Source organism: Crocodylus siamensis, chromosome 4, assembly GCF_052110815.1.
Source record: "Crocodylus siamensis isolate JL-2025a chromosome 4, ASM5211081v1, whole genome shotgun sequence".
Classification (NCBI taxonomy): domain Eukaryota; kingdom Metazoa; phylum Chordata; order Crocodylia; family Crocodylidae; genus Crocodylus; species Crocodylus siamensis.
The window spans coordinates 8,119,517-8,134,308 of NC_143398.1; the positions used below are offsets into that span (position 1 = coordinate 8,119,517).

General features: G+C 50.7%; 1 pseudogene; it reads left to right on the forward strand.

The window, feature by feature from the left end:
* Positions 1–4,514: 4,514 nt before the first annotated feature.
* Positions 4,515–14,792, forward strand: part of LOC149865459 (uncharacterized) — a 62,370-nt pseudogene continuing 52,092 nt past the window's right edge.

Consider the following 14,792-nt stretch of genomic DNA (forward strand, 5'->3'; position numbering starts at 1 on the left):
ACCCGGCCGCCCAACCGTGACACCGTGAGCTTGGTTTACCAACTCTGGGACAACTATAATGGGTTGAACTGAGGAATTACCAGTAGGGATAGCCTAAAGACTGCCCTGCCTCATGCTTCTAAGATGAGACTGGCCCTATTTCCATGTGGTGACCAAGCCAGTCCTTGGGAGAAAAATGGAGAACAAAAGAAAAGAAGGGACGGAGAGCATACAAATTGAGGGGCTAACTGGTGAAGATCTGGATCTGGTGATGGAGGAAGAACTGGAAGTGGTAGAGTTAGGTCACATCATTGGAGACGGACAGTTCTAAGAAGAGGAACCCATTTTTCACTGTGTGTACAAAGGAGGAATAGAGAGACAAGGAGGTGCTCCACCCAGAGTTAGCTGACTCTTATCCATGCTCTGAGGTAAGAGATGGCATCCTTTACTGGGTAGAATGTGGATTGGTTGAAGGCGAAGAGGTAGTGCAGGTCTTGGTGCCCCAAAAATACTGACCTGCCTTGCTATCAATAGCTCATACACTCCCAATGGGTAGATACTTTGGGAGGGATAAAACCAAGCCCTATTTGATGCAGTGCAGTCAGTCTACTGGCTAGGGGTGCATAAGAAGGTGGAGATATTCTATCGGGGTGCCCAAAGTGCCAGAGGGTCTCTGATCTTATGGCCTCTAGGGTCCCTCTGGTATCCATGCCAGTTCTAGAAAAGGCCTTTGATGGGATCGCTTTGGATATCAGATGGCCCTTCCCAAAGAGTGCAACTGCTTACCAATTCATCCTAGTCATCCTTGTTTATGCTACCAGATATCCTGAGTTGATTCCTCTGAGATCAATTACCGTTCCTATGGTAGTGAAGGAATTAATGAAATGGCTCTCTAAAATGGGGATGCCACAAGAAATCTTAACAGATCAGGGGACAAATTTTATGTCCAGGTTATTAAAGTGTGTGTGTGAGACCCCGAAGCTAAGACAGCTGTGAACCTCCATGTACCACCCTCAGGTGGATGGCTTAATAGAGTATTTCAATCAGACTTTAAAGGGAATGATCAGGGCATGCATCCAGGGAGACCCCAAGAAGTAGGACCTGTGCATACTGTCCCTGCTGTTTGCCTTCCAGGAGGCTGAGTAATTAATCATCAATGAATTGATCAGTCTCCCATGATTTGCCAAAGATCAGTTAGTTATCCCTGAATTTATCCGTCTTTATCCTTCATACTAATTACATTAATTGGCCTGTTCTCTCTCTCTAATCAATGAATGAGGCACCCAACTCATACAATCTTTCCATCATTTTTATCAACAGCCTGGCAATACTCACCCTGACTTTATTACCTTCCCTGGAAGCAGTAGCTTCCTTCACACTGCTCAAATTCCCAGGTGTGGAAAATCGCTAGAGATATTTTAGAGAAGAGACAGGAGAGTCAGAATGGATACTGTGATACGTGAGTGAGGGAAAGGGAATTCCAAGCTGGGGATTGGGTCCTGGCGCTACTTTCCAATAACACTAGTAAACTCCTATCGAGGTGGCAGGGTCCATTCAGAGTAGGTAGGAGGATGGGCCCTGTGAATTATGAGCGAGTGAGACCAGACAAGTGAAGGGGAATTTGACCAGTGTGAAGCAAGTGCCATTTCCAGGGGAGGTAATAAAATTTAGAGTGAGTAGTGCCAGGCTGTTGATAAAATGATGGAAGGATTGTACGAATTGGGTGCCTCATGCATTGATTAGAGAGAGAGAGAGAGAGAGAGAGAGGGAGAGCGAGAACAGGACAATTAATGCAATTAGTGTGAAGGATAAAGACTGATAAATTCAGGGATAATCAATTGATCTTCAGTGAATCATGGGAGACTAATCAATTCACTGATAATTAATTACTCATCCAGGAATCCCTCAATTAATTCTTGATGAATTCATTGTCCCACCCAATCCATGGCTATATAATTGATTTCTTTGTGAATCAGGGAGGCTGGATGCTTCACTAATAATTAATTGACCTCCTGTGGATTGAGAGAGACAGGGGGATTCAGTGACAACCAGCTGACCTTCTATTATATGAAATGTGGACTTTTGAATCATTAATAAGTAACTGAGATGCTGTGCACCATGGGAGGTAGTGAATTTCACTGATGTTTGACTGAACTTCCATGGCACTGGGGTATAAAGTGGGTGGCAACCAACCTTACTGATTAGACTTCAGACTGATTGAGGTACCCTAAGGAAGGCTTGGTGGCAGCAGACTGAGTGGCAATTGCCAACTGAGGGGTTTGGAAACCTAAAGTTAAGGCTACAAATTTGGACACCTGGCTAGGAGTGTTAAGGAGCAGGGTGGAAGGGTGGAAGGAGCCCCGTGAAGAAGATGGCCCTCAAAGTAGTTCTTTGCCTTCCTCTTAACAGCCAACCTCCCTTTAATTTTAATTAAGAGCAATGTGTGGTAGGCAAGATTGAAGGGAAGTAGAGACCTGGTAGGCCCAGACAGGAGCGATAGTCTGTGCTGCACCCTCCTACAGGGTCCAGTGGAAATCTATGTGGTTGCTAGGCATATGGAAAGTCCAGGAACCACTGAGTGGTTTGCTTTTGATTATGAAACATTCATTTAGTCCAGCTAATTACCTTACCATGAGCAAGACCTTGTAATTGGGGTTTGGAATTAAATAGAAAACTGCTTCCTTAAGTGTCTGGGATTAGTATTTCTGAGAATTGATGACGTGTTGCAATTCATTTAATTTTTTGCTTGTTAACGCCATTAATGTGGCTAAATATTAACTCCATTAATAATCGAGTCACACAATACCTTGACGCAATTCAGTGTCATTTTTCACCTGCAGATTTATCAACTACCTTTTGGTTTGTAGTACTGATTGGATCACTGTATTGTCTGGTTCTTAGTAAGAGTTTATTGCAGCTCTAGTGGTGCTCGATTGACTTTATCCCGTATATTTCTGGATTATATTAAAATTGAAGGAACCAACAGTTTCTTTAATAAGGAACTTGGAACAGAAATGTGAAGAAGGTGGCAATTTAGCTAAGGTATTTCATTAAACTAAACACTTTACCCCTTTGCTTATGCCACAAATGAAGCACTACAACCTGCCCAACTCCCAGTCTGATCCCCTTATCCTGATCTATCTGAAGCTCTGGTTTCTGCTCCCTACACTGTTCTCCCTGCCTGGTCTGCTGCTTTGTTTTCTGCTCCCTGCCCTATCAGCCTCTTTGTGCTGTCACAACAGAGACAACAGCAGAAAAGTTCTTGTGTGCCCAAAAGCTCACAAAGGATAATTTCTACAACTATTTAGTTGGTCTAATAAAAGATATTCAATTTACCCAAAGAATCTTGTCTGCCTAAGTCCTTAGACCAACAGGGCTATAACCAACACACCCTGTGACCCCTCTCTACATCTGACCAGCTGGGGGCTGGATTTGTTCTTGGAGAAGGGCCCTCAGCTCTAGAACTCATTTCCCTGCTGATCATTCAGCATCTGCTGCCCTGTTTTCTCATGGCTTGGTGCTACTATCTACCTGTGCCTCCCTCTTGTCATTTCTGTGACTCTGGTGGTTGTACTTCAAGCTTAGTCCTGTGGTATGTGTGAGAGAGAGGAGGAGCCAGCAGGCTCCAAGGCTCCCGGGCTAAGCGGAGGGATAGTGGCCCCAGGCCCACAGCCCCAAGGAGCCCAGAAGAGAGTTCCCTTACCCAGGTGTGTTGGGAAGGGAGGGGCCGGCATTTCCCCCCGCCAGTATAAAGGAGAGGCTGGGACCGTAAAAGCCCTAGTAGAAGGGCACTATTGACTTTGGGTACCGTAGGCCCTGTAATAGGGGTGCATTTTACTTGTGGACTAAAACTGTTGAAAGGGGATCTTGTCAAGCCCTACAAGGGGGCTCTCCAAGAGCCAATAAGGGGGCTTGGCCCCTCGGAAGGCAAGTTTGGATTGGAAGGCGGCTGCAGACGGCCGGAGCAGCAGCACAGATAAAGGGAATCTTCTTGGTCGTAGTGCTTGTTTTGATTTTCATAGATTTCATAGACATTAGGGCTGGAAGGGACCTTGAGAGATCGAGTCCAGCCCGCTGCCCAAGGGGCAGGAAGTCAGCTGGGGTCATAGGATCCCAGCAAGATAAGCATCCAATTTCCTCTTGAAGGTGTTCAATGTAGGTGCTTGAACCACCTCCGCTGGCAGACTGTTCCAGACCTTGGGGGCTTGGACAGTAAAGAAATTCTTCCTTATGTCCAGCCTGAAACGGTCTTGCAGGAGTTTGTGACTGTTCGACCTCGTCATCCCTTGGGGCGCTCTGGTGAACAGACGTTCCCCCAGATCCTGGTGGTCACCCCTGATAAACTTATAGGTGGCCATCAGATCACCCCTGAGCCTGCGCTTTTCCAGGCTAAAGAGTCCCAGGTCTCTCAGCCTATCATCGTAAGATCTGTTTTCCTGACCTCTGATCATGTGCTTGGATTTTTTGTTCATGGATTTTCTGAGTGGATGTGAGGATATGTGGCTGTACTAGCCAGTTGGCCACCACCCGGTGGAATGGGCGAGGGTGTAGAGGTGGCAGAGCCTTCAGAAACGCGGGAATTCACGAGACGCCGGTGAGTCTCATAATTGGATTACACGCGTCGGACATCTGAACCAACTCCATTAAGATCCAAGTCGTGGCAGGGAAAACGTACGTGTGGGGCACCCCAATTATGGGTGATGACACACTAGGTAACTGGCCGGTGGCGTCTGTTTGATCCGTGGGGACCCTGGGACCTGACAGTGGTGCACTGGCTGGGAATTCAGCAGCGGCTTCCTTAGAGGGGTTCAAATGGAGCACCAAATGGGATTGACAGGGACAGAATCCCTACAACAGGCCATGAATTTGATGGCCCATGTGCTGCAGCAGCAGCACGCCTTAAGGCAGACAACTATACAGGAGCACATACTCCAGCAACAGGTCTGGGCACAAAGGGCCCTGTGGGACATTAGAATGCCCAAAATGACCAGAGAGGATGATCCAGAGGCCTTTTTCGAGATTTTCGAAAGGACAGCCATAGCCTCTGGACTTGAGAAAGTGAAATGGGCTGGACAATTAGAGGTCCTGTTGATCGGTCAGGCCCAGGCGGCGTATAGGGCCATGACCCGGGTAGACGCACAGGACTACGATAAGGTGAAGAGGGAGATATTACAAAGACTCAATATAACCCCGGAAAGACACCGACAGGCATTTAGAGGGAAGAAACCAAAGGAGGAGAAAGTACCCCGAGTATTGTGGCAAAGCCTTGTGGATTTGATGAACAAATGGCTTAAACCAGAGGTTAACTCTAAGTAAGAGATTTGTGACCAGATACTGTTGGAACAGTTTATAGCAGATCTGGATGAGGACACTCAGAGATAGGTGAGATGCCATTGCCCAAAGTCGTCACGAGAAGCCCTGCAATTGGCCGAACATTTCGACATGGCCCAAGGAGAAATGCGGCAGGATCGAGGTATGAGGGGGCAGGAGGCAAATAGGAAACAGGAGAAGGAGAATAAGGGAAGCAAGAAAGGAAGTCCTCCAGGACTGATATGCTTCCCCTGTGGTAAAAGGGGCCATATTGCTCAAAATTGTCCTCAGGGTATACAGATGACACCAGGACCAAGGGGAAATGGGCCAGAGTCCACAGAACACCAGACAGGATCAGGGGAAACCCAAGAGGCGGAATTGATGGACTGTGGTGGGGGGCCCAGTGCAACAGATATGGTGCAACCGCTACCTGAGGTGGTTGTATGGGTAGAAGGCTGGCCAGTTCAGGCCGTGGTAGATACCGGATGCGCTCAAGCGCTGGTGCACCCATCACTGATTGCTTGGAAGCAGGCACCGAGATGTGCCGGGGTGCAGATGGTTTGCCTCCACAGGCAAAAGACCTACTACGAACAACGTTTGTTGAATGTCCAAGTGATGGGGGTCAGTAGAAGAATCCCGGTGGGATTAGAAGAGAAAATTTTGTATCCCATCATATTGGGTCGAGATTGGCCAGAGATATTTGAGATCTTAGTGTTGCTCCATAACCCCGAGAGCCGTAGAAAGGGGCTAGTTGGGACAGGTACAGAGGTGCAAGAAGACCTGGAGATAGAGGCGCTGGCCAGTTGCAGTTGATTCCGTGAGCCCCAGAAGAGTGATGAAGAACTGCAGGCCTTCCAGGAAACTGAACAACAGGTGACCAACAGGTGACTCTCCCCAAACAAATTAACCCCATACCCCATATTGAGATATGGAATGGGCTATTATATCGTATTAAGTGGGGTAAGGCTGAAGGGGAGGAGGTCGTACAATTGGTTATACCCAGACCTTACAGAGAGCCATTTCTATGCCTAGCTCATAGGAATCCCTTGCGGGGACAACTAGGGAAAAATAAGACCGAAGCCCATTTAGCTAGGTGGTGCTTCTGGCCCCACATGTATGAGGAGGTGGAAGGGTTTTGTAAGGTCTGTGAGCTATGCCAGAAGGTGAGCACCTATAAGCCCCCCAAGGTGCCCTTGCAGCCGATGCCAGTGGTCCAAGAGCCTTTTGTTAGGGTGGCTCTAGCTGTACTAGGTCCTTTGCCTTGGAGTATAGCGGGACACCAATTTCTGTTGGTCCTCATAGACTATGCGACTAGGTTTCCAGAGGCTATCCCGCTGTGAGCAGTCACAGGACCCAAGGTGGCAGAAGAGTTAATGAAATGGGTGGCGAAATTTGGTATCCCTAGGGAGATTATCACCGATCAGGGGTCTAATTTTATGTCCCTAGTATTGGGGGCCCTGTGCAAAGTATTGCAGATCCGTCACTTAAAGACGGCTGTGTACCACCCCCAAACAAATGGTCTGGTGGAACGCTTCAATGGCACTCTGAAAGGGATGTTACGCCGATGTGTACAGATAGAACCAAAAAAATGGAACCTGATGGGCCCCCCCCCTTGCTATTTGCAATTAGGGATGCCCTGCAAACATCGCTGGGATATTCCCCATTCGAGTTAACATTCGGATACAGGCTCCGGAGTCTGTTAGATATTGTGAGAGAAGGGTGGGAGGCAGACCCGAACTCAGGAAGAGGGGCCTCAGAGTACGTACGGGACTTGAAAGAGCAGCTCCAGTCGGTAAGGGAGGTGGCACAAGACAACTTGAAGAAGGCACAAAGCAAATAAAAGGAAAGATATGACGTGCACGTGAAAGAGAGGGAGTTAAAAGTAGTACAGAAGGTGCTAGTGTTGTTGCCTAGCTCCACTAGTAAGTTTTTGACTTGTTGGCAAGGCCCGTTTACAGTACTAAGAAGAGTAGGACCCATGGATTATGAGGTGTTGAGCTCAGGGGCCAAAAGGGAGAAACAGATATACCATATAAATCTCCTTAAGGAGTGGCATGAGCCTGAAGGCCTCTTGATTTCTCCTGAGCCCGAGCCGGAGGAATTTGGGAGACAAATTACAGATAACCCTGAAGACCCCAAAGATGGAGATAGGATCCCGGTAGGGAGGCAACTGGAGACAGGACAGCTGAAACAGCTGCAAGATCTTATCAAGGAGTTTAGGGATGTTTTCACTGATTGGTCAAAATTTTATGTTCAACCCCTGCAGCTTTCCCCGGCCTAAGAGGGTCAAATTGTGGGAGAGAAATGGTGAAGGATCCCATATCATAGATACTAACCGATCAAAGAAGAACTGGAAAAGATGTTGGCTCAGGGGATCATCACACCATCCCACAGTCCATGGCGCAGGCCCTTAGTAGCGGTAACTGAACGCAACGGGAGTCTACGGCTATGCGTAGATTTTCGTAAGCTAAATGCCCTGACACAATTTGGTGCGTTTCCCATGCCCCAAGTGAGTGAGTTAGTAGAGCGCATAGGTCAGGCGAGGTTTATATCTACGCTTGATTTATCTAAATGCTATTGGCAAGTGCCTTTGAGAAGGGAAGACCAACCAAAGACCGCCTTTGGTACACCTTGGGGCCTTTTTGAGTTTAAAAGAATGCCGTTTGGGCTTAACAGGGCGGCCACCACTTTTCAGAGGCTGATTGAGTGGATACTTGCACCGCATCAAGGTTATGCCTCCGTGTATATTGATGACATAGATGTTGTTCCCACGTTTCAGTGTATATTACTAAGGGCGTTGAAGGCCATCCTACTCAAGCTTAGGCAAGCAGGACTAACGGCGAACCCAAAGAAATGTGCGTTGGGAAAAAGAGAAACTAAGTATTTGGGATTCCTAGTGGGGCAAGGACGAGTGAGGCCCCTCACTGACAATGTGAAAGTCATTAGAGAATATGCCGCTCCTTCAACCAAGAAACAAATACAGGCCTTTTTGGGACTTGCAAGTTACTATAGGAGGTTTATACCCAAGTTCGTGGAGATAGCAAACCCCTTGGTTGAGACAATTAAGGGTCGGAAGTCGTATGGCATTGACTGGACTGCAGATCGCTGGAGAGCCTTCGAAGATCTCAAGCAGGCCTTGTGCCAAGAGGTAATTCTCCATACCCCCAATTTCACACTACCCTTCACTCTGCAGACTGTCGCATCGGCATTCGTGTTAGGAGCCGTTATCACAAGATATCGAGGGAGTGGAGCGACCAATAGCTTACACTAGTTAGAAGCTAAATGAACACGAAAAAAGGTATTCCACGGTGGAACAGGAGTAGCTAGGTATTCGGTGGGGGGTGGACTACTTTCGTTATTACCTCTTGGGTCACCAATTTAAATTAATAACTGACCATATCCCTCTGAGATGGTTAAATACTGCTAAAACAGATAATGCCCGCATAATGAGGTGGGCCCTGGCTCTCCAACCTTTTTGATTCTACATTGCATACAGACCAGGGAAGGCGAACACAGTGGCGGACTTCCTATCGCGGTGTGAGGAAGAAAGGTCCAACACAGAGCCAAGGGAAAAGGAGGAGTTGGAAGATAAAGAAGCTAAACAGGACGTAGTAAGGCAAGAAGGACAAGCACCTTGAGGGGCAGGATATGTGAGAGAGAGGAGGAGCCAGCAGGCTCCAAGGCTCCCGGGCTAAGCGGAAGGACAGGGGCCCCAGGTCCGCAGCCCTGAGGAGCCCGGCAGAGGGGTCCCTTACCCAGGTGTGTTGGGAAGGAAGGGGCCGGTATTTCCCCCTGCCAGTATAAAGGACAGGCCGGGACTGGAAAGTGGAAGCAATGCAGGACCGGAAAGAGCACAAGGAGGAGGTGGAGCACGCCGGTGTACGCTGCAAGGGACGCTGAAAGCAACGCTGAGTGGTGGTAGGAGTCTCTGGCAGAGAACAAACCCCCAGCGGGGTTTTGAACCCAGTCTGCTGGCCTCTGCAGGCACTAGGACTGTTTGTTTACCGGCCAGGAGCCGGCAGAGCCCAGCAGGAGACGGGTACCATGAAAGCCCTAGTAGAAGGGTACTATTGACTTTGAGTACCGCAGGCCCTGTAATAGGGGCGCACTTCACTTGTAGACTAAAACTGTTGAAAGGGGATCTTGTCAAGCCCCACAAGGGGGCTCTCCGAGAGCCAATAAGGGGGCTCGGCCCCTCGGAGGGCAAGTTTGGATAGGAAGGCGGCTGCAGACAGCCAGAGCAGCAGCACAGATAAAGGGAACCTTCTTGGTCGTAGCGCTTGTTTTGATTTTCATTTGTGGATTATCTGGGTGGACGTGAGGATACGTGGCCAGACCAGCCAGTTGGCCACCACCCAGTGGAATGGGCGAGGGTGTAGGGGTGGTGGAGCCCTCAGAAACGCGGGACCTCGTGAGACGCCGGTAAGTCTGTGTAGCAGGGCACTGGGGTGCCTGCTACTGGCCATAGTAAGATAGGCTCATCTGCCACTCACCAGGGCAGCGCAGCTGTGAGTTGCTGCAGTGACTGATTAGGTCAGCTGACCTGCAGGGGGCAGGGCTTGGCCTTTATAAACAGAGGAGGCCCAGGCCAGGGGGCAGATACCATCTAGCAGCCTGAGGAGCAAGAGCTTTGCTGCCGGGCCGAGCCAAGTAGAACAGCCAGACCATCTGCCTGATGATGCGAGTAGAGAGAACCCCTGGCAAGGAGGTACTGCAAGAGGGCCAGGGTGGTGCCGGATTTATGCTGTAGCCACAAGGCTCATTCTTGGGTTACAGCCAGGTTGGCTTAGAGTTGCGCTAGAGCCAGGAGTTGTGTTGGTGTTATAACCAGGTGGCTATAACCAGGTGGTTTATGTTTGTATTGGTACATCGGAGGACTGGGTAAGGCTATAAGGGGACGGAGGAGGCCTCATTAGGAGCTCCCCAGGAAGGCGGGGGTGCTCCCAGCGCAGTAGAGAGCGCTGCGTTTTGGGGTGGCCCGACCGCAGCCCAGTGGGGGGTGATTATCAGGACAGGCTCAGGGGAAATCCCCAATAGCATGGGGTTTTCCTGGGTGCCCGGAGAGGGCACAGCATTCGGGTACCAGAGTGAAGGCATGGCGAGGACCCTGAAGGAGGGTCAGGGGGTCAGGCACGGCTACACGCCACCTGAGCCTTGAGCACGGGAAGCACGAGACAGGCCCAAGTAGGGCGAGCACGTGGTTGGAGGCCTGAGGCAGGGCAAGCATGCGATTAAGCCTGAAGAAGGGCGATTAGACGAGTAGAAGCCTGAAGTAGGGCAGAGCGCGCGGTTGGGGGCCCGAGGCAGGGCGAGCGCGCAACTAAGTCTGAAGTAGGGCAATCATATGAATAGGAGCCCGGAGAGGGCTTTTTTTTTTTTTTTTTTTTTTTTTTTCTGTTTTTTTGCACCGGTCCTGGAAGCACTGCAATAGCGGAACAGAGCCCAGAGAGGGCAGGGCACGTGGGACAGAGCCCGTACAGGGCGCATACATCTTAGGGAGCTTGGAGAGGGCCTTTATCAAAGAGGTCCCTGTGAAGAGGCGCGTGCATCGAATGCACATAGAGACATAAGAACGTCCGGTACACCTGTGAGGCTTGGGCCGTGCTAAAGGGGAGGTCAGAGGCACGCGTAGCCCATAAGGCTGGGGTGCACCAGATCACTGCATAGAGTAGGGCCAGTACAAGAGCACCATGTCCAAGGGGACAGAAGGCAGCCTCCCATATAGAACTATATATAAAACCAAGACGTGGCGGGCAAGAAGGAGGGTGTGTTTGAGACCAAACTTGGCATGGTAGGGGCGCCAGGGGAGATCATGGCCGCTCCTGCGCCCCGCCCATTGACAGTCTCATAATTGGATTATACACGTCAGACATCTGAACCAACTCCGTTAAGATCCAAGTCGTGGCAGGCGAAACGTATGAGTGGGACACCCCAATTATAGGTGATGACACACTAGGCAACTGTCCGGTGGCGTCTGTTCGATCCGTGGGGGACCCTGGGACCTGACAGTATGGAGGAATAGTTTCATAGTTTCTAGGGTTGGAAGGGACCTAAGTAGATCATCTAGTCCGACCCCCTGCTATGGCAGGAAAGAGTACTGGGGTCAAACGACCCCAGCAAGGTGTTCATCTAACCTCCCCTTAAACACCCCCAGGGTAGGAGCCTGCACCACTTCTTTTGGAAATTGGTTCCAGATCCTAGCCGCCCTGACCGTGAAGTCGCGCCTCCTGATATCTAATCTAAACCTACCCTCTGCCAGCTTGTGACCGTTATTCCTGGTCACTCCTGGCAGTGCTCAGGGGAACAGGGACTCCCCCAATGCCTGCTGATCCCCCCTGACTGGTTTATAACATGCCACTAGATCCCCCTCAGCCTTCTCTTGTGGAGGCTGAACAGGTTCAGGTCCCGTCGCCTCTCCTCATAGGGCCTGCCCTGCTGTCCCTGATCATGCGAGTGGCCTCCTCTGTACCCTCTCCATGTTGTCCACATCCCTCCTGAAGTGCGGCGCCCAGAACTGGATGCAGTACTCCAGCTGCGGCCTGACCAGTGCCGCATAGAGGGGGAGGATCACCTCCTTGGACCTGCTCGAGATGCATCTGTGGATGCATGACAAGGTGCGGTTGGCCTTCCTGACTGCATCCCCGCACTGCCGGCCCATGTTCATCTTGGAGTCAATGATGACCCCCAGATCCCTTTCCGCCTCCGTGCTGACAAGAGGGGAGTTCCCTAACCTGTAGGTATGGTGCCGGTTGTTCCTCCCCAGGTGCATCACCTTGCACTTGTCTGTGTTGAATCTCATCCTATTTACATCTGCCCACCCTTGTAACCTGTCTAGGTCTGATTGTAGCCTGTTGCTTCTTTCTAGCATGCCCACATCCCCCCACATCTTAGTGTCATCAACAAATTTGAAAAGGGCGCTTTTTACCCCCTCATCCAAATCGCCAATGAAGATGTTGAACAGTGCGGGCCTGAGGACTGAGCCCTGCAGAATCCCACTGCCCACGTCCTTCCAAGTTGAGAAGGACCCATCCACTACTTCCTCTAGGTGTGGCCCTCCAGCCAGTTGGCGACCCAATTGACTGTGTGGGTGTCGACACCACAGCCCCCCAGTTTTTTTAATGAGAACAGGGTGAGAGACAGTGTCGAAGGCCTTCCAGAAGTCCAGGAAGACTATATCCACTGCAACCCCTGCATCTAATGATCTGGTGATCTGATTGTAAAAGGCCACCAGGTTGGTCTGACAGGACCTGCCACTGATGAACCCATATTGGTTGCCCCTAAGCATGCAGTCCCCTGCTGGCCCCTCATGGATGTGTGCCAGCATAATTTTCTCAAACAGGTTGCCTAGGATCGAGGTAAGACTAACTGGCCTATAGTTTGCTGGGTCCTCCTTCCTCCCCTTTTTGAAGATGGGAACCACGTTGGCCCTCTTCCAGTCCTCTGGCACCACACCAGAGCACCATGACTGCTCATAAAGCCGTGCCAGGGGTCCTGCAATGACCTCGGCCAATTCCTTTAGGACTCTTGGGTGGAGATCGTTTGGGCTGCCTGACTTGAATATGTCCAGCCCCTCCAGAAGCTCCCTAACTAGTTCCTCGCTAACCTTTGGCCCAGGTGTGCCTCCCCTGGGGCCCGAGGGAGGCCCAGCAGGGAGGTGGCTGTTCTGGTCCCTACTGAGGGAGACAGAGGCAAAGAAATCGTTAAACATGTTAGCTTTGTCGTCTGGTGTGATGACCAAATTTCCCAACGTGTCCTGCAAGGGCCCCATGTTACCCGGGACCTTCTTTTTTTCCCACTATGTATTTAAAAAAGTACTTCTTATTGTTATTAATCTGAGAAGCTAGTCCTAATTCCAACTCTGCCTTGGCCTTCCTAACTTCCCCCCTACATCCCCGAGTGACTGCAGAATTGTCCTCCTTGGTGATGACCCCATCTTTCCATTGGGTGTATGCCTACTTTTTAGCAAGGAGACATTCCCGGATGCTTTTGGTGAGCCATGGAGGCTTGTGTGCTCTCCTGCTCCTTTTGATCCTCATTGGGATTACCTTCCTTTGGGCTTGGAGGATCGCCTCCTTAAGGAGCAACCACTCTCCTTGGACACCCGGCTCCCCTCCCCCCTGGGACCTCAGCGCATCCCCAACTGTCCTCCTTAGCTCATTGAAGTTTGCCCTCCTGAAGTCTAGGGCTGCTGCCTTGCTGCAGGCCTTTGCCACATTGCGCTGGATGGTGAATCCCAGCAGGCAATGATCGGTGTCGCCCAGGTGGTCGAGCACCTGCAGCCCCCTCACCAGGTCATCACCCGTGGCCAGCACTAGGTCCAACAAGGCGTCTCCCCTGGTGGGGCTGTGCACCTCCTGGGTTCGATGGAGGTCCTGCACTCTGTCTAAGAACCTACTTGAGCGGTCAGACCTGGCTGACTGCTCCTCCCAGCAGATGTCCAGGAAGTTCAGGTCCCCCATGACTACCACATCTTTAGCCTTCACTACCTCAGTGAGCTGACCCAAGAAATCCTGGTCAAGCTCTTGACCAGGAATTCTGGTCAAGAGCTTGACCAGGCTTTAAATCAGGCTTTGGGGCTTCCACCCTATGGGGAGATTGACTTGCAGCCACATACCTTTTGTCATGAACCAGGGACTGTTTTAAAGAGATGCCCAATCACCAGCAGTAGTAGGTGTTGCAAAAGCCCTTCAAAAATCAGGACCCCAAGTTAATGGATGGCCTGCACTGATGCCATTTGTCATTACAGTGCCCAGGGTGCAGTCAGAGGGGCCCCAGCAAGCTGGGCGCTATACACACTCAGAATGTAACAGAGAGTTTGGGGCTCCCAATTACTTCAAGATAAAAGCAGCCCAGCCAGGGAGCTCTGCAGGCTCGGCAGGGGGAAGCTGCTGGTTGCTTGGACAACAGGACTAAGGAGGCAATTAACAGCCAGTCCAGGCAGTCACCTGACCAGAAGAAGGCAGAGCCCTGGGAGTACATAAGCCTGGGGTTTGGATTGGCAGGCCAATTTAGCCCTGGTTGCTGCAGGATTAGGAGCTCCTGCCTAGGAGAAGCACCCGGGGCACTGGTCAGGCCAGTTTGCTGCTTGCAGGAAGGCTTGGGCTTGAGGAGTGCACAAGGAGCCAGGCTGGGAAGTATGTTGGCCCAAGAGTGAAAGAAGGTTGCCCTCTTAAAGGGACGAAGGCTGCTTTCTCTGTTGTTATTAGGTTATAGGCGGGCGGCTTATGTTTACTTTATCATTTGTACAGGTGGTTTAAGGTTGGGACTATAGGGGTGGCAGGGGGTCCCATTAGTGCCCAAGGGAGTGCTCAACTGCTTTGAACCCTGCCAGGGGCAGGGTCAAGGTGCAAGTAGTTATTGAGCCCCGAGTGGGCAGAGAGAGAAGGTGCAGCCAGACAGGGTCCAGGCAGACAGGGTCTTGGGGCTCAGTGACTAGAAGGGACAGACTGAAACTAGGACCTAGGCTAGAAGGCCTAGTGAGATTAAAGGGGCAGAAGCCGAGG